Source organism: Amblyraja radiata, chromosome 21 (assembly GCF_010909765.2).
Source record: "Amblyraja radiata isolate CabotCenter1 chromosome 21, sAmbRad1.1.pri, whole genome shotgun sequence".
Classification (NCBI taxonomy): Eukaryota; Metazoa; Chordata; class Chondrichthyes; order Rajiformes; family Rajidae; genus Amblyraja; species Amblyraja radiata.
In genome coordinates, this window is record NC_045976.1 from 21,883,394 (window position 1) to 21,901,876 (window position 18,483).

Below are 18,483 nucleotides of genomic sequence, written 5' to 3' on the forward strand. Positions count from 1 at the left end.
CTTCATTTTCAGCTTAAGCCCTCTAGTTCTAGATTCTCCTGTCTTGGGAAAAATATTCCTTAATGAATTTTCCTTACATGGGACTTTATACTGTCAGACAGCACAGAAACAGGCCCTTTGGCCCACTTGAGCACATTGGCATACTGTACTTGTCCTATTTGTATGTAATTGACATGCCCCTCTAAACCTTTCATAACCATTTATCTATCCAAATGCTCCAAATGTCTTTTAAATGTCTTTATAATGGAGGTATTACTGTACTTTTGAGATCATTTATTGATTTTAATGCTTTTGCAGTTCATGATAATCTACTGATTTCATATTGAGGTTCTAATAAAAATATATATTGCCACTCGATAAAGCATTGATTCCATTCAGATCACCCTTAGATTAATAATTGAATAGATTAAAAAAAAATACATTAAAAAAGTATGTGTTAGTCAGTTGCATGTTGCTTTCTCTCCACCTCATAGAACTGTGCTATTTAATAGTCAGTGCAGACAAAGATTATGATTATTTATGTAGGAGATCACTCCTTGACTGTTATCCTTGCTGCTAGTTGATAGTTGGAGGACATCAACTGTGAAAAGATTGCCAGAATTGTGGAGAGCAAAGCCAAAGAAAATCATCAAAGAGTAACGAGCTTTATTATATTTAAAGATACATGTAACTTGTCTTCTCACTTCTCACATTGAATTAGATCCTGTTTTCGAATAAAAAGCCTTCTCAGGAATGACAGTACTTATTGATCGCAATACAGATCATAAACTATTCAATAACCTTACCAGTGTTATGGAGCGGCTATCAGTTATTTATGTGAAAGAAAAATGCAATACCACTACAGAAGCAAGAAATGTGCCTGCTCCTTCCAATCTTCTGCTTGGGCAAGGAGTACGTTAGTCAGCTGAAGACAGGTGGATGCCCAAATGTCTGCGACTTCCTTTGTATTTTCATTTATGGAAATGGGTTTATAAACTGCTGATGTTGGAGTTTATTGATGGCAGCACATTGGAGGAACTATGAGGAGAATATGCAAGGTCGGAGGAAGTTAGGTCGCAGAAGATAGACACAAAAGCTGGAATAACTCAGCAGGACAGGCATCATTTCTGGAGAGAAGGAATGGGTGCCATTTTAGGTCGAGCCCTATCTTCAGACTGATGTCTAGCATGTTGTGTCTGTTTTCGATTTAAACCAGCATCTGCAGTTCCTTCCCTCACAAAGTTGTAAGCAGTTTGGTTAAGAAGGCAGAGAGGTGGCAGATGGAGTTCAAAAGCTCCAAAATCTAAAGAAGAGCCGCTTTGAATAATCAAATGGTGGCAGAGTGACACAGCAGGAAGTGCTGTTGCCACACAGCTTCTGACAGCTCCAGCCAGCCAGGTTCTATTCTGACCTAAGGTGCTGTCTGTGTGGAGTTTTCATGCCCTTGTGTGACCGGGTAAGTTTCCTCTATCTCCCAAAGAAGAGTGGCTGGTGGGTTAATCAGCTGGTGCAAATGTCCGCTCATGTATGTACGTGCCGGGGAAGCAAGAGGAATTAATTTGCATGTGAGAGGCATCAGAGGAAAAGTGAGGGAATGGCACTGCAGGAATACTCTAAGAGCTGTTAAAGGTTTGCTGGGACACGTAATGTAGGACAATATGAGAAATTAAAGTAGAAATATGTTCTCCTTTAAAAATACCCGTAAAATGTAAAGATGATGCTGAATTGTTTGCATACGGATATTGAATGTAAAAATCGACATTAGTTTAAGAAAAATTGAGAGCTAATTCTAACCTCCACCACCAAAGAAGGGTCTTGTCTTGAAACAACCCCCATTCCTACTCTCCAGTAATGCTGCATGTCCTGCTGAGTTACTCCATCATATTGTGTCTACCACCAAGTTGATTGGACATTGTGCGAAAATGTCTTGGGAATACTTATAGACCCATCCCAAATACCTCCTTACTGGCGATCGTTTTAACTGTGCATGTTTTGGCAAAGATGCTCAGCTGTAACAACCTAGAACAATCCTTAACGGGGCAGCACAGTGGCGTGGGAGTAGAGTTACTGCCTTTTGGCTCTGTAATGGACCTGTCCCACTTGGCGATTTTTTTAGGCAACTGCCGGAGACTGTAATAGTCGTAGCAGGTCATTGAAAAACCGACGACAACCTACGTCATCCTGGCGACAACCTACGGCAGCACCGACGTCAGGAGAAGTCAAGCTGCGCTCATTGGCATCAAACCCACTGTCGCCGAAAATGTTTCAACATGTTGAAAATTTAGTGGCGACCAGAAAGACGCTATGACTTTTTGCACGACTGAGGAGACTACTCCCGGCGACCACCAGCGAACACGTGGCGACAAACTAGTCGCCTGTAGTTGCCTATAAAATCGCCTAAGTGGAACAGGCCCATAAGGCAGCAACTCTACCGCCACGCCACTGTGCAGCCCTACAGCGCCAGAGACCCAGGTTCGATCATGACTGTGGGTGCTGTCGGTAAAGCGTGTGTACATTCTCCCTGTCACTGTGCGGGTTTTCTCCAGGTGCTCCAGATCCCTCCCACAATCCAAAGACGTGCAGGTTTGTAGGTACATTGGTTTCTGTAAATTAGAATTGTCCTTAAAGGGCTTTCTCACGGTGCGACCTGACCCAAGACCTAACAAGAGTTTGACATCTGGGAACTTCCTGCGATAACAGTACGGCATTCGTGGACCACCGAGGACCTCCGTGGCGCTATCGTGTAACTTTGTAAGGTCGGGAGAAAATTCAAACATTTTTGAATTTCTCCAAGAGTGACTTGAGCACTTTTTGGTGAGCGTTGCAACATTGTATGAAGCAGATGCCAGTGCGATACCCGTGCGATATCCGTAATGACTCTTGCGGGTACCGTGGGAACTCCTGCGAACGGTAAACCCGGAAGCTTGACAGAGGGGACATAAGGTGAGTAATAGGTATTAAAGGGGGCTTTGGGTGTGGAGGAAGGGAAGGGGGGGGGGGGGGGTGCTCGGGGTGATTACAATGCTCTCTGGGGTGCGGGAAGAAGGGTCTCGAAAAGCAACTCGCCGCTTTGCTCTTAAGACAAATTGCTTCGATTTGAATCTCCCCGCAGTACAAGGAAGTAGAGGCAAGGTTGCGCCGTGTGTTGGAAGGAACTGCAGATGCTGCTTTAACCCGAAGATAGACACACAAAAAACTGGAGCACTTCATCGGGTCAAGCAGCATCTCTGGAGAGAATGAATAGGTGACGTTTCGGCTCGAGAGTTTCTGGTCTGAAGAAGGGTCTCCCAACCCGAAACGTCACCTATTCATTCTCTCCAGAGATGCTGCTTGACCCGATGAAGTGCTCCAGTTTTTTTGTGTCTATCTTCGGGTTAAAGCAGCATCTGCAGTTCCTTCCAACACACGGCGCAGCCTTGCCTCTACTTCCTTGTACTGCGGGGAGATTCAAATCGAAGCAATTTGTCTTAAGAGCAAAGCGGCGAGTTGCTTTTCGAGACCCTTCTTCCCGCACCCCAGAGAGCATTGTAATCACCCCGAGCACCCCCCCCCCCCCCACCCTTCCCTTCCTCCACACCCCAAGCCCCCTTTAATACCTATTACTCACCTTATGTCCCCTCTGTCAAGCTTCCGGGTTTACCGTTCGCAGGAGTTCCCACGGTACCCGCAAGAGTCATTACGGATATCGCACGGGTATCGCACTGGCATCTGCTTCATACAATGTTGCAACGCTCACCAAAAAGTGCTCAAGTCACTCTTGGAGAAATTCAAAAATGTTTGAATTTTCTCCCGACCTTACAAAGTTACACGATAGCGCCACGGAGGTCCTCGGTGGTCCACGAATGCCGTACTGTTATCGCAGGAGGTTCCCAGGTGTCAAACTCTTGTTAGGTCTTGGGTCAGGTCGCACCGTGAGAACCGGCCATTAGTGTGCAGGATGGTGCTAATGTATGGGGTGATCGCTGGTGGGCCAAAGGGCCTGTTTCCACGCTGTATCTCTAAGTCGCATAAGGTAGGATATATCTGGCATCTCTAAAGTCACGTAAGGGAGAATATAGTCGCACACAGGGACTATAGGCCAAGAGTCACATTTGTTCATTTTTTTGGGAAGCACTGGGTCAAGAAGCCCTGCTTGTCCAAGCAGATTGTGCAGCAGACATCAGCACAATCCTGCAATAAGGCTTGCTTCCTGGAGGCTGCACATTACTTGTGGCTGTCAAAGTCACCATGCTTGGCTCATTCCAACCTTTTATCGGGATGTCTCCCAGTCAGTGGTGCATATGACAGCAAGGTCCCCAATGCCTTCCTTATTAATGCCCATCCATACATCATATTTCCAATTGATGCAGCAGCCAATGTGCTATAATGGCTAGCTTCCCTTGTATGCAGCGACTGCATGCATTTGCTCGTCAGTATCCCAGAGGACTAGCCAGCAATTTTGGTAAATAAAAACAGCTATCATTCAATGTCGAGCAAGTCTTCAATCATCAGCAAAGGATAGGATCATTTTGTCACAGTTTTATCAAATGATGCTCAATCATTGGCCCGTGTGTTGCAGGAGTCCTGTCTGTAGTCTCACTTGGCTGAGGAGCATGCAGAGCTTTGAGTCCACCAGGATCATGCTCCAAGCAGCTTAGTGGGAAATTGTGGAACATTGTTCAGCCTAAAATCAATGTTTAATTTTTAGTTTAGTTTAGAGATACGGCACAGAAACAGTCCCTTCGGCCCACTATGTCCATGCACACTAACACTATCCTACGCACACGAGGGGCTATTTACAATTATACCAAGCCTATTAGCCTACAAACCTGTACGTCTTTAGAGTGTAGGAGAAAACCGGAGATCCTGGAGAAAACCCATGCAGGTCATGGGTGAAACGTACAAACTCTGTACAGACAGCGCCCGTAGTCAGGATCGAACCCGGGTCCCTGGCGCTGTCAGGCAGCAATTCTACTGCCATGCCACCCATGTCCAAACCAAGCTGAAGCTTTCAGTTATGATGAGGGAGTGTTGAAACCGATGGAAAAGTTTGTTTGTCTGTGAAGCACTCCTACCCCTCCTGGACACCTAAGTAATGATTTTAAAATTCTCCTTTCTGATCCTTCATTACCTGATTATCATTCGTAATTCTTGCTTCTACTTGTATTTTTCCTTTGGTTCTATCATTGAATCCTCCCCCCAGGATTAAACATTTTATCTCGCAAAAGCCTCTGACTAATCCATATTCTCCATTAAAGTCAATTTTGTGAATCCTTGTTTAAAATTGCTTTCAGAGTTTGCTGCATGAATGTCGTAATGAAGGGAAAATTGAGCCGCAGCTATTAACGATCCACTTTATTCTTTCCTCCAACTATAAGCACTGTCTTCAGATTCATCCATATAGAGCAATGCAAGTACTGGCAGACAGGTGACAATACTGGACAACCTGACCTGCAGATAATCAGATTTGACAGTAAAATGTTGATAGTTGAGAACAGCCAAGTGTTTTTTGGGTTTTTATTCCGAATGTCAGTAGAATATCTTCGAACCGTTAACTCTTTCTAATCCAGTACCAGTTATCTTTTTATGAACCTCAGATATGGCCTCTAAATTTGTGCTATCATTGAATAAAGACACGATACTATGATCATGGGATGATCGCCACTGGCAATTTATATATAATACTATTGCTGGAGAGGTTATGAGTTGTTACACTGTGGAATCTGATAAGGATAAGGATTATATTATTCAGGAACTCTGGCTATATCACACTTGTCTTTCACAAGTGGCTGAAATAAACAAATTGCGGAATTAAGAACCAGAGGACATAGGTTTAAGGTGAGGGGGGAAAGATTTAATAAGAACCTGAGGGGTAACTTTTTCACACAAAGGATGGTGGGTGTATGGAACGAACTGCCAAAGGTGATAGTTGAGGCAGGTACTATCGCAATGTAGAAAGGTACATGTTCTCAATTCAGTATGGTTTATTGCCATGCATACCGAGATACAGAGAAATGCAGTTTAGATGGATATGGGCCAAATACAGGCAGGTGGGTCTCGTAGATGGGACACAAAATGCTGGAGTAGCTCAGTGGGACAGGCAGCATCTCTGGATAGAAGGAATAGGTAATGTTTCGGGTCGTGACCCTTCTTCAGCCAGGGTCTCAGCCAGGCCATAAGTGATAGTAGTAGAATTGGGCCATTCGGCCCATCAAGTCTACTCTACCAATCAATAATGGCTGATCCATCTCTCCCTCCTGTGTGGAGGCAGGGAAAGGCCACTCAGATCCCACTCTCTGACTGCTGTAGAATCTTTGGGTCATTACGCCTGGGATTTGGTGCTTGTAATGGCTGTTTCACAAACTTTCCTGCAAAGACTTGGCCTTTGGGCAAGAGATAATGTCAGGTGGGGCAGCAGCTTATGAGAATTGGAATTGTTTTGAGCTAAATCCCCATTTTCTATAAACCATTTTATAGTTACTGCACCTGCATCATGACCCACTTACCTTCAGATGAGCCAATGTAGAGATCAATGGACTGATAAATGACCAAGGACATCTTTTCCAATGGCATTTATATTGCGTGTATTTAATTCTGTCACTGGATGGCTGCTAGACCACCACCCCTCACAGTAAAGGATGCCAAGACTTCTCTCATCATCAGTGTTGCTTCCAGTATCCTTCACCACCACCTGCCAAATGGATGGAGCTCCAGTTCTGGTCCTCTGTCTGCCTGTACTTTGTATTGAGAGGAAAGCAGGAAACAACTTGTGGTTGGCATGGTGGCGTAGCAGTAGTGTTACTGCCTTACAGCGCCAGAGACCCGGGATCAATCCTGACCACGGGTGCTGTCTGTATGGAGTTTGTACGTTCTCCCCGTGACCGTGGGTTTTCTCCGAGATCTTTGGTTTCAGGCAGGACCCTTCCTTCCACTTGTACCTCATCACTGAATCTATGTGGAAGGCCAGCACACTCCATGTCCGACACACGTGATTGCCGCATTGTGGGGCATTGAGGTAGCAATTCCAGGCAGTGGGACTGTTCTGCCACAATTCTGTTCCATGAGCAACCTGCTGGGAATTATTGTTTGCTACGGACCTGCAGCTTTGTTGATTTAGGAGAGTTGAACCAACCACGGTGAAGGTAACTGTGTTAAGTCATTATTCCTGAAAGCAATCAGTTGGCCAAGTTCAAAGTTTCCTGGTTGAGAAGTGCAGTTTTAATGCCTTATCTCAAGGGCCAGTAAATTCCTTTCAGTCTCTGCCTTGCAGATTTCTTTACACTTTTCTAAGCTTTTAAGGTGAAATAACAGGTGAGAGCTCATCATTTCGAAATTCTAAAACCTGGTCGTGTTGCTAATGATAAATGCTGAAGCTTTAGACATCTGGGCCTTTTAAAGTATTTCTTTCAAGCCATGCAGCAACTTCATAGTGACACATAATGTGACATGTGCTGTGACATTTTGTAGCATTAGCTGCTTTTACTTTGTGGAGCTGGCTGGTGGGCAAAGCAATACCCGACTCCCAAAGGAGCCACATGCAGTAACTAAGGCTTGTGTTTGTTGTGATACTGAATTCACCAGCAGTCTTACTCTTACAATGACAATTGAAACTCTCCAGATTATATTGAACAGAATTAAATCATAGTTTCAAATAACAATCCCATTGCTTGAATTTATTTAATTTGGGGACATTTTATTCCTGGAATAGTTGAGATAGATAAATAAGTTTTCATTTTCAGATCTTGTTTTGAAGCTGTAATTTTAGTTGTAATCCAACATGGGACTGTGAGTTAGAACAGTGAAACTCCTTAACAGAAGACTCGAGTGATATGAACAGAATGATCCAATCCCGAATTTCTTCAGACGTACGAGGAGGCGATATGACTCATCAAGTCTCCAAGCAATCCAATCAATTTCTTTCCCAAAAGTTGTTTTGGTCTCTCCTATGATAAGTGATGTAGAATTCAGGTAAATTCAATGAATTTTAAAGAGTGCCTACTTTAATCCTTCAGGAAGGGGATTGTAAGACATCAGTGATATATTTTAAACAGAGTGTGACTTTGTATCTACAGTGTTTCCAATGGATTACAAAATGATTCTCAGTCATTCACCTATCAAAATTGGCATAAACATCAAGTTGATAAGAATTTTGTTCTTCAAACTCAAGTCTGCTTTTTTTCCCCCCTATTCTATTGAAATAAGTTTAGATTCTGGTGGGGGCAGTGTGAAAGGTACTCCGAGGAGCACCTATTGTACATTCTAACTATTCAGGGCTTATTGATCAAATGGCATTCATTTATCGTATCAGCATTGCTCCCAGCACTAATTCCATCCATTGCACAATCTTTAAATGAGCTTTTGAGTTTGGAATTTCTAATAAATTATACTGAATTTTATCACTCTCGGCTCAACGCTGCCACTTCTATGATTGTTTTCGGCTGTAATTTACCATTTTGATTCCATTTCATTGTATCTTAAAATTGCTGCATCAACTTGGCTTCTTCTCTTACGATGTTGCAGTGGCAGAGAAATGGAAGCTGTATAGAATTACAGTATATGGCAGAAATTACTACTTGTGTGTGAATATCACAGAATTGTTTTCTTAATCACATCATGTCAGTAATTTCCACTTTTCCGCTTTAACGTCTGAAACAGCATTAACAAGTTGCTGGAACTAGTTCAAATGCAAAATGAACTGATGAGATGAAGTTCATAACTGAGGAAAGATTGAGAGCTTTGACAATTATTGCTACAAGACTGTTTGCAAAGCAGTGTCTGAATCAAACATACCAAATTATAAAGCTGCCATATTTGTTCGGGTTTTGGATCACTTGCTTCAGCAAGATATTCTGTAGCTTCCACGAAATGACAACAATTACAGATTACATTACCAGTTATTCAACGTATTAAATACTTTAAATCTAGTACAATATGTCTTCAAAATTTTTTTTTTTTAAATCATTAACTTCTTGAAAGCCAGGAAAATACAAAGTAAATCACCTTAAAATAAATATGTTCCTTAATACACTTTGGCAAAAAGTCACTTTGTTTGCAAGTGTTACAATAGCATATATTCCAGTGCAGGTCATCATTAAAAATATACTTATTTAGTTTATGCCATGCATTGCTTGGTGTGCTAGTTTTAATTTTTCAGTGTTATGCCATCTTTCCCCTCAGTTTTTGCAAAATGGTGCAAATCTCTTTGGAGACAAGTGACCCAGGATTCTCTGACATTTTATGTGGTACTGTCCTTAATTAAAAGTCCCTGCCAAGCAAGTGACCACGTTTTATTCTGTTGATACATCTTTGAATAGTCACTGGGTCATGGAATCATAAGGCTCAGAAACAGGCCCCTCAGCTCATTGCGTCCATGTTGACCTTTTTACCCATCCCCACTAATGCTATTTGTCCGCATTAGATCCATATCCTTTCTATGTCTTGCCATGTTGACTCATGATATGCAAGAAATAAATTATTCAGGTGACAAACTGATGTACTAGACAAGCAATTAATGGAAAGGGACAGGTGAAAAAGGAGGGCTGTGGTCGGCATGTAAAGGGAGGGAGCAGAAATCAGACATATATGAGTTAGAAAGAAAAGTCTGACAGAGAGGATTATACAAAAAATACTCCGAACTGACCAGATTTTTTTTTATTCATCATTATTTTCCGGATGCTTTTTTGCTCCATTTATCAACAAAAGTTAGTTTAGTTTTATTATTGTCACGTGCACTGAGGCACAATGAAAAGCTTTTGTTTGCATGCTGTCCAGTCAGAAAAAAGACCACACATAATACAAGCAAGCCGTCCACATTGTACAGATAAAGGATAAAGAGTACAACATTCAGGTAAATAAAGAGTTAAAAGAGTGGAGCGAATGTAATTGCTAGCATTGCTAAACCTGTCTTTAATATTGTTATTCAGACTGAGGAAAGAATCTGGCTGTAGTAGCGTGTCTGGGTCAGAATATGGTCGAACACCAGGAATCACAGAAGGAGAGCAGTGAGATAGGGTCTCACTGAACATCTGTCTGAAGAAGGGTCCCAACTCAAAAGTCCACCTATCCATTTCCTCCGCAGATACTGGCTGACTCAATCAGTTCACCCAGCACTTTGTGTATTTATGCAGTACTGCCAGATAGTTTAGCGTTAACTTAATCTTAATTAACGATACATAGGTGAGATTTTAGCAAATTCTTTCTGAAAAGTAAATTGTATACATTGCTTACTACTCCTGCACGAGTTCAGTTGGCTGCTTAATGAATTCTAGCCAGAACATATGGCAGAAAAAACATTTTGAAAAGGACTTTGGAGCATTTGGGGCATTTTAGAGGCATCATTACGGAATTTGAGCAGGTGTATTTCCCATTGCTGACTTTAAAATAAACCGACTGACTGCATTTAATATTATCTCACTTTTAGTTTTAGCTGGTTAGTTCGATCGATATCATTGTGACATTCTATGCTTTTCATTGTTTAGCCCAGCAAAAATACTCCACTTGATTAATGATGAATTGTTATAATTATTCACATGAAATACAATGGCCTAGTGCTTTTGCTCTATGATTGAAAAGTTAATTGCACATTAAGCTGCATTATTCTTTGTGGATTTGCCCTGAAATCCCTATTCAAATTAGTTTAAGAGAAGATTGGGACCAATTATCAAAGGCTCCCGTGTGTCTAATGAAATCTGCTGTTAGCAGGAGATTTTAATGAAAATTGCATGATCTTGCAATTATTATCTGTTTGTGATCATTCACTCAATCAAGGAGCTTTGAAAGCTAAAATCACAAAGACCAATGCTTTGCCTAGAGAGGCAAAATGGACAAGACCCTGCGTATCATGTGAAAGCAGATTGAATTAGGTCTCAATCAACTCTTATTTGGTACTTGACTGATTTGGGACTTCTACACATGCACCATTATAACTGTTTTTAAGTTGTATAAATAAAATAATAAAATGCCAAAAGGCACTGATGTGTACAGACACCAAAATTGATGCTGATTTTAAAAGTTGCACATTGTTTAATCCAAATATTACTAATTGCTGCATCTTTATCTTTGCATCCTCATTTCCCACCAGGAAAGTCTTGGGACTCTCCTGTTCCTCCTTGAACAGAGGCCCAATCAATTCCCCTCGGCTAATACTGTCCTGGAACTTATTGTCACCCTTAACAAAGTCTCTTTTGACTCCTCTAACTTTCTTCAAGTGAAAGGTGTACCCATGGGCACTTGCATGGGCCCCGGCCATGCCAGTCTTTTTGTTGGTTACATTGTTCCAAACCTACCCAGGCACCATTCCCTAACTCTTCCTCTGCCATATGAACGACTGCTCAGGTCTGCCTCATGCACTCGTTCCATCTGGGCAGGGCGTGAAGGGGTGTGAGACCAGACCTGTGGGACACAGGAGACACCAGTGAGTTTGCAAGCGCAGGAGATGTAGCATCTGTCACTGCACCTCCTCTCTTACTCCCTTCCACATATCCCAGGACCCCTTCCACACGAGGCACAGGTGCATGTCCGCCTCTTCCAACCTCATCTATTAATTTGATGCTCCCTATTTGGCCTTCATCAACTTTATCACTAACTTCCACGCTGCCCCCAAACTTATTTGGCCGCATCTCCACTTTCTCAATCTCTCTGTCTCCATTAAAGTGGACTATCGACTAACGTCTACTGCAAACCCAGTGGTTTAACATTTCTGCCTTGATGAATAACAATCAACGTTATGTGCTATATGACAGGTTTAACCTATGGATTGTACTATTCAGAAAGACATCCTTCAAATACAATCAATCTTTAATTTAATTTAGTGCTCTGCTTGCTTATTTGATTGATGTTGTGTAGTGATTGGAATTATTAAACATTTAGCCCGCTAATATTACCAGTTCTCTATGCATTGTATTGGGTTACTAAATACTAATAAGGATTTTGATTTGATGAAGATCATTTTACACCAATCCCTATTGAATTGCTGGTTCAGATCTTTATTCAAAAAACAAACTGCTGGTGGAACTTAATAGGTCAGGCAGCATCTGTAGAGGAAATGGACAGATGATGATTTGGGACCCTTTTTCACCTGTCCATTCCCTCCACAGATGCTGCCTGGCCTACTGGGTTCCTCCAGCACTTTGAATTTTTGATCAAGATTCCAGCATCTGCAGTTTCTTGTGTGTCAATTCTTTATTGGTTTTTCAAGCTATTTTGCCTGACTGAAATATTTTGCCGCAACTACCCTTCCTCGTGTTTGCTGATAACTGCACGCTTGCCCACTTTCATGAATTTGGTTGGAGAAGATACGCAGTGGCTATTATGGGATTAAAGATCTGGAACATATCCCCTCCCCTTAGCTTGATGAGCATTTGTCCAGACACAAGAAAAATAATGACTGCAATGAGGAGAAAAATGACTGAGCCAGGTTGTTTCAGATGTGACATTCAGCAAGTGATTATGGAAAATAACACTCGCCACAAACAGGACTGCGAAAAACAGTTGTAACACAACTGGAAGGAGAACGGAACATTTTTAGCAGAATTCTTTGGCATATGAAAAAAAAGAATAATTTGCTCACTACTTCACAAAGTTTCCATGGATACAGGGGGAGGAAATAGCTATTGTCTTGTCTAAAGCTGGAAATTGTTTAGCTCACCACCAATCACAAGATTTGTTAAGGGCATTGATTAATTCACTGTCCTAAAGATTAAATGGAGAGAACTGTTGTAAATGCAGAGAGAACCACTGTGAATGTCAAGATGTTGAAGGTGAAGATAATAATTGGTAACTCGGGGCACGTCTTGAAGAAAGCAACAGTTATCACTTAAAACACTCCCAGCTTTTGATCCATGTTTTTTTGCAGATTTATGATAATGTCTTCAATGCAATTTGGTGTGAGGCTGAGTTGCTTGATGCTATTGAAGCAGCAAATCCAGAGAACAGTGATATTAAACATAAAGGAGAACTATGGCTTTGTTTGCTCAACCCGCAGTAAGCACTAAATACCTTTATAGAGCTCCCAGATATTAAAATACAGGGGAAAGATTGGTGTCAGGATATATTTTTATATCAACCACAAACACAATATTTAACCTTTCCTCCTGACGTTTCATCACAAATCCAGTGCTGACCTATCACTATCTGACTGTTTGCCTGAACTTAACGTGAGTCTCCCTGTTCAGTGTTGGCAAATCCAAAACCAAATGAACATTTACTATCTTCCCAGAATAAATTGCATGCCTCTGTCACGAGATATCTTCTCTTCCTAGCTGTCTGCTCAGCCTGGATAAGATATTCCTAAATCTTATTTGTCATCCAAATGTTAACTGATTTTTATGCTAGATGCTCATGGTTACATAGTGAAGCTTGTAAATATTATCTGTTTTAATATCTTCCTTAAATACTTCATGCTTTCATCATGTTGGGAACTGATTTTTTGTATCCTCTTTAGTCTTCTCTTCACTGTGCCTTCACTAGACCATGCCATTTTCAAGTAGGTCTATCCATTATGTATTTCCAAGTTGACCCTTATTCTTAAAATATTTCAGGGACCATATATTATTGTCCGAATGAGTCCTTGGTCTGAAATCTGCTGAGCCAGATGTGGCAAAATCTCTTCCACTCCTCCAGCTCTGCCTCATTGCTTAGTCATGAACTCCTTCCATGCCTTAGAAAGTGAGATGTTTAAATCTGGAACTGTGGCCTTCAACTACCCTAAATTGACATTATCCACACATCCCCCAAAATAGTCTTGAAATGCCTCCCCACCCCCTTCCCCATCTCCTGTTTCTTCTGCCCCAACTCAATTCTCAAGTTCTTGTATGCCTGCTTTGAAAGATATTTGAAAGGTAGTTAACACCTTCTTTTGGAAAGCAGCCCTTCAATCAATCCTATTGATTCATAACAAAAGCATATCACAACTTTGCTCACCACTTCTTATAGAAACTAAAAAGAAAAATCAGCTTCAACTGTTCTCATCCATTGGATGACTACTCAGTGGAGGTGAGCCGGCTGCTCTCTTAGATAGACGGACAGTATCATGGAAAGACCTGATTTCACTTAAGAAAAAACCCACGAGATGTAGAAAATTATAATGACAAGAAATACAGGAATGTAAAAATTGTAAATGGTCCCAAGGACAGAAATGTTCTGAAATATCAAGATTGTCAAATATCAAAAACAGATAGAAAAAGACAGGAGTCTCAAACTCATCTTCAGAACATAACATATTCCTGATTAGTAGCATTAGTATCGTGATAAATCGGCTAACTGGTCTAACTGTCAGTGTATGTGTATGACTAAGGTGTCGGGTACTTGTGGATTTGTACTTGTAAGTTGTTGAAGTGAATGTTCACAATGTTTTATTTTTGAAGTATTGAATGTATGTTTTACATGTAGATAACTTAATTTTCAAGTTAATGTTTCCATAAATACATGTCTCTTGTAAAATACATTTCTTCATGATGATGTCGGTCCAATTCATGAAATCAAAGTTCTTCCCTTCTTGTTCCATCCAACCTCATTGTTAGTGAAAACTAGTTTACTTCATTAATGGGTCTCCAGTCATCTTCTGTTCTGACGTCCCACTAAAACATCCAAGGATGTCGATGATTCTGAATTTGTACTTCAAAGATTAGATGCTATTATATATTAAAGAAACAATACAATATTTTGTCAGTCATATCCTGTTACTTTCACAAACAAATACGATTTTCCTTCATGTTTAGACGCCACACTCCCAAAGCTGAATTGATCTCCAGTAAATGTATGATTAATATATGGACACTATTGTAAGGAACATGAATGTAAAACCACAGGAACAATCAACACTTTTTTTTCTCTTTACTTTCTTTTATATTGATGTAGGATGCATGGTTAGTACGTTTGCAGATTTACACAAAAATTGGTGGAGTTGCAGACAATGGGGAGGATAGTTTCAGGATATTGTGTAAGAAGGAACTGCAAATGCTGGTTTAAGCCAAAGATAGACACAAAAAGCTGGAGTAACTCAGCAGGACAGGCAGCATCTGTGGAGAGAAGGAATGGGTGACATTTCAGAAGAAGGGTCTCAACCCGAAACGTCACCCATTCCTTCTCTCCAGAGATGCTGCCTGTCCCGCAGAGTTACTCCAGATGGGTACTTGATGATCAGCATGGATAGAATGGATCAGCATGCTGAATTATGCACTGAATGTCTCTACGGCTCACACTTAACAATGATCTGTCTTATAACTTCCTTTTTTTCACACAATCTCTTGAATCATTCTTTTATTAAACATCTAGCAGTATCATTCCCGTCTGCATTGCATTACCACCACTTTGTCACTTAATCTCTCTCCCACTTTCTAACATTTCACAAACATTTTTTTTGTTCTTTTATCCTCACACTTCTTTCCCTGCATCTTAAATCTGTAAATTACAAACAGGTTTCTCTTATTCTGACTTTACTGCCTGGCTTGCTGTCTACTTCCATCCAGCATATTCTGGTTTTATTTTAAGCACCCCACCCTCCCAATCAGGCTTTCAAAAGTCTTCTCAGTCACATTTCTTCACTGTGCTTTTTTGCCTTTCTAACCCTGTTCACGTTTTGCATCACACAATGAAGCTAGTTAATTCTAAACTTGGGGAAAAAAAACAAGTTGTTGTCATTCCATCTGTCTATTTAGAAAGTGGGAAACTGTTCTAACTTGATGGTCTTGAATCTGGAAAAAAAATTTTATAGGCCGACCATAAAAGGCAGAGCTGTCATGCAATGTGACTTTCTGCAAATTAGTTGTGCGAAATAACATTCAGTTAAAGTAGGCCTGCTGAGACAGTCCATGCATAAATACAGTATGATGGAATAAAGCAGTTCTTTATTGTGATGGCATGCACGTGCCTCTAAAAAGTTAAACATCATAATTTCATTTTCAGGCCAGATAACACGTATATTTATTAAAGGTGCATGCTGGTACCTATTTGTCTGCAAAAAAACCCCACAGGAAGCTGAACTGTATAACAGAACATATCAGATCATCAAATCGGTCTTGGTTTAATTGATAAAGTACTGTATGAACTACCACACTTATGTTAGCGAGTGTGAAAGCCAGCGGTTTTATGCAGCTATGCCATTGAACATTGACATTAAGCCTTCAGTGCAGCTCCAAAATTTAGCAGTTGGTATGAATATTCCCACCCACCCCCCCACCCCACTGCAGTCAGTCTGAAGAAGGGTCCCTACCGGAAACGTCACCTATCTATTTTCTCCAGAGGCGCTGCATGTCCCCCTCAGTTACTCCAGCATCTTTGCAAGTTATAGGAGTAGAATTAGGCCATTCGGCACATCGAGTCTACTCCACCATACAATCATGGCTGATTTTGTGTCTACCTTTAGTATAACTCAACATCTGCAGTCCGTTGTTCTATTAACACTGTTCCTATTTATTTTCAACTGGAAGTCTCCAAGGAGAAAATGAAAGAAATATGTTGATGAAATCCAGTTAATGGAGTCTGCATCGATAAACACTGGCCTTGTCAAAGGAGCAACCAATCTGGAGCACTATCCATTTATCTCATATAAGACGGGTTTGCCTAGAGATGATTATCAGTGGTACAATTTAACTTTCTGAGATGTATTGGCTCCAAATGTTGCTGCAGTTCTGCTGGTGATGTTTGCGCTGGTCACAGTGATGAGTTTTGTCAGCTGCATTAGGCATGGGTTGAGGATTCTGCAGTGAGATTTTTCACTTCCACCTGTTTCCCTGATTTATACTTGGAGGGAGTGAAAAAAAAGTGTTGTTGTCGTCAACTTGCTCCTACCATACACACTCACTGTCAGTCCCGCTGAAAACAAGTTCCTTCAGCAAAGTATCCTTGCACTGTTATTATTTTGTTTAGCAGTCTTCATGGCAGCCTTCATTATTGCTGTGCTCTAGGCTATTACTCCTGAGACTTTATAAAACACATTTTCCAAAGACAGTTAAGTGCATAATGGGGTAATAAACAGCAGCAGAGAAGTACTGAAAGTGTACATCACTAAAGTCAATCAAAATATGGTATTTCTCAACAATGAATCACAAATGTAAAGTGTTAACATGTAAACAGAGAAAACAGGACAATCCTCTCATTTCACTCATTAAACAGCATCTGTTGAAGGTACAAATCTCAAACTCTCTATAATTTGTCTTATTCCCTAACTATAACATCATTATCTTAAAATACCCTTTTTCATTTGTTTTGGGAAATGTTTGTAAGTTGATGTATGGTGACAGTGCTAGAATTGTAAGGCACAGTAACAAGCCTTTTGTCCCACAATGTCCATGCATCCCCTGTGTCCATTTGCTCAAATCCCAATTGAATACATTAGATTTGTATCCTTCTATGCTTTGCCTCTCCATGTTCCTGTCTAAATATATTTTAAACCTAGTAATTCTATCTGATTGTACCACCTCATCTGGCAGCGAGTTCCCGATTTCAACCACATGTGTATAAGGAAACCTCCTCTTGAATCCCCTTTAAAACTCCTTTCTCTTTCCTTAAACCTGTGCCTTCTTGTTCTTAGACAATGTGAAGAACTAGGGGAAAAAGATTATGACTATATATGCCCTTGTCTATGCACCTTATAATCGTATATACCTCCTATCAGGCGACCTCCTCCACCTCCATATCAAATGGGAGGAAAAGCCATGACCATAACTTGAATAGTTTAATTATGAATTAAACATAATTATTACTTAAGAAAGGTCCCAGATAAACTCATAGAGTTCTAGTGAAACAGTGTGGAAACAGGCCCTTCAGCCCAACTTGCCCCCAACAGCCAACCTGTCCCAGCTAGACTAGTCCCACCTGCCCGCATTTGGTCCATATCCCTCCAAACCTGTCTTATCCATGTACACGTCTAACTGTTTCTTAAATGTTGAGATAGTCCCTGCCTCAACTACCTCCTCTGGCAGCTTGTTCTATTCACCCACCACCCTTTGTGTGAAAAAGTTACCCCTCTGATTCCTTTTAAATCTTTTCCCCTTCACCTTAAACTAACGTTACACATTCTATATTTAATGTGCTGAATATTTCTCCATAATGCACCCGTCTTTCTCGAGGTATATTATCAAATTATATCTCTTTATGCTGCATAGATTTGGACTTGATTTTTATCGATGTTTCCTCGAATGGTAGCAATTCTTGTAGCTTTATACCTTCAAACACAGCACATTGGGTTTCGTTACATGTGATGTATCTAATTCAATGTTATAACATTTTTTGCTTGTAAAATTTATTTTGAATTTGTTTAATCGCCGCTAAGCATGTGTTTTTATACCCAACAATGCTCTCACCTCTTAATATGCTATGGTGAAATTCAGACTAGAGGAAACAGCGAATTCTGATATTAATTAGAGAAGCAAATATTAACCCAAAAAAATGACAAAGAATACAGAGGACCAAAATTATCAGTTTAAAAAAAAAATTTGCATTGACATAGTTGACTATTTTTAATTAAATGTCTGCCTGTGCTTGAGTTTCTTTGTTTAATTGCTTACTGCAGCATCAGTGCATGGG

The 18,483-nt window shown here is 40.7% G+C and overlaps 1 protein-coding gene across 4 annotated transcripts in view; it reads left to right on the forward strand.

Annotated features, from left to right (window-relative positions):
* Positions 1–18,483, forward strand: part of tafa5 (TAFA chemokine like family member 5) — a 716,074-nt gene that overhangs the window by 542,563 nt on the left and 155,028 nt on the right. The gene's annotated exons all lie outside the window — the stretch shown is intronic.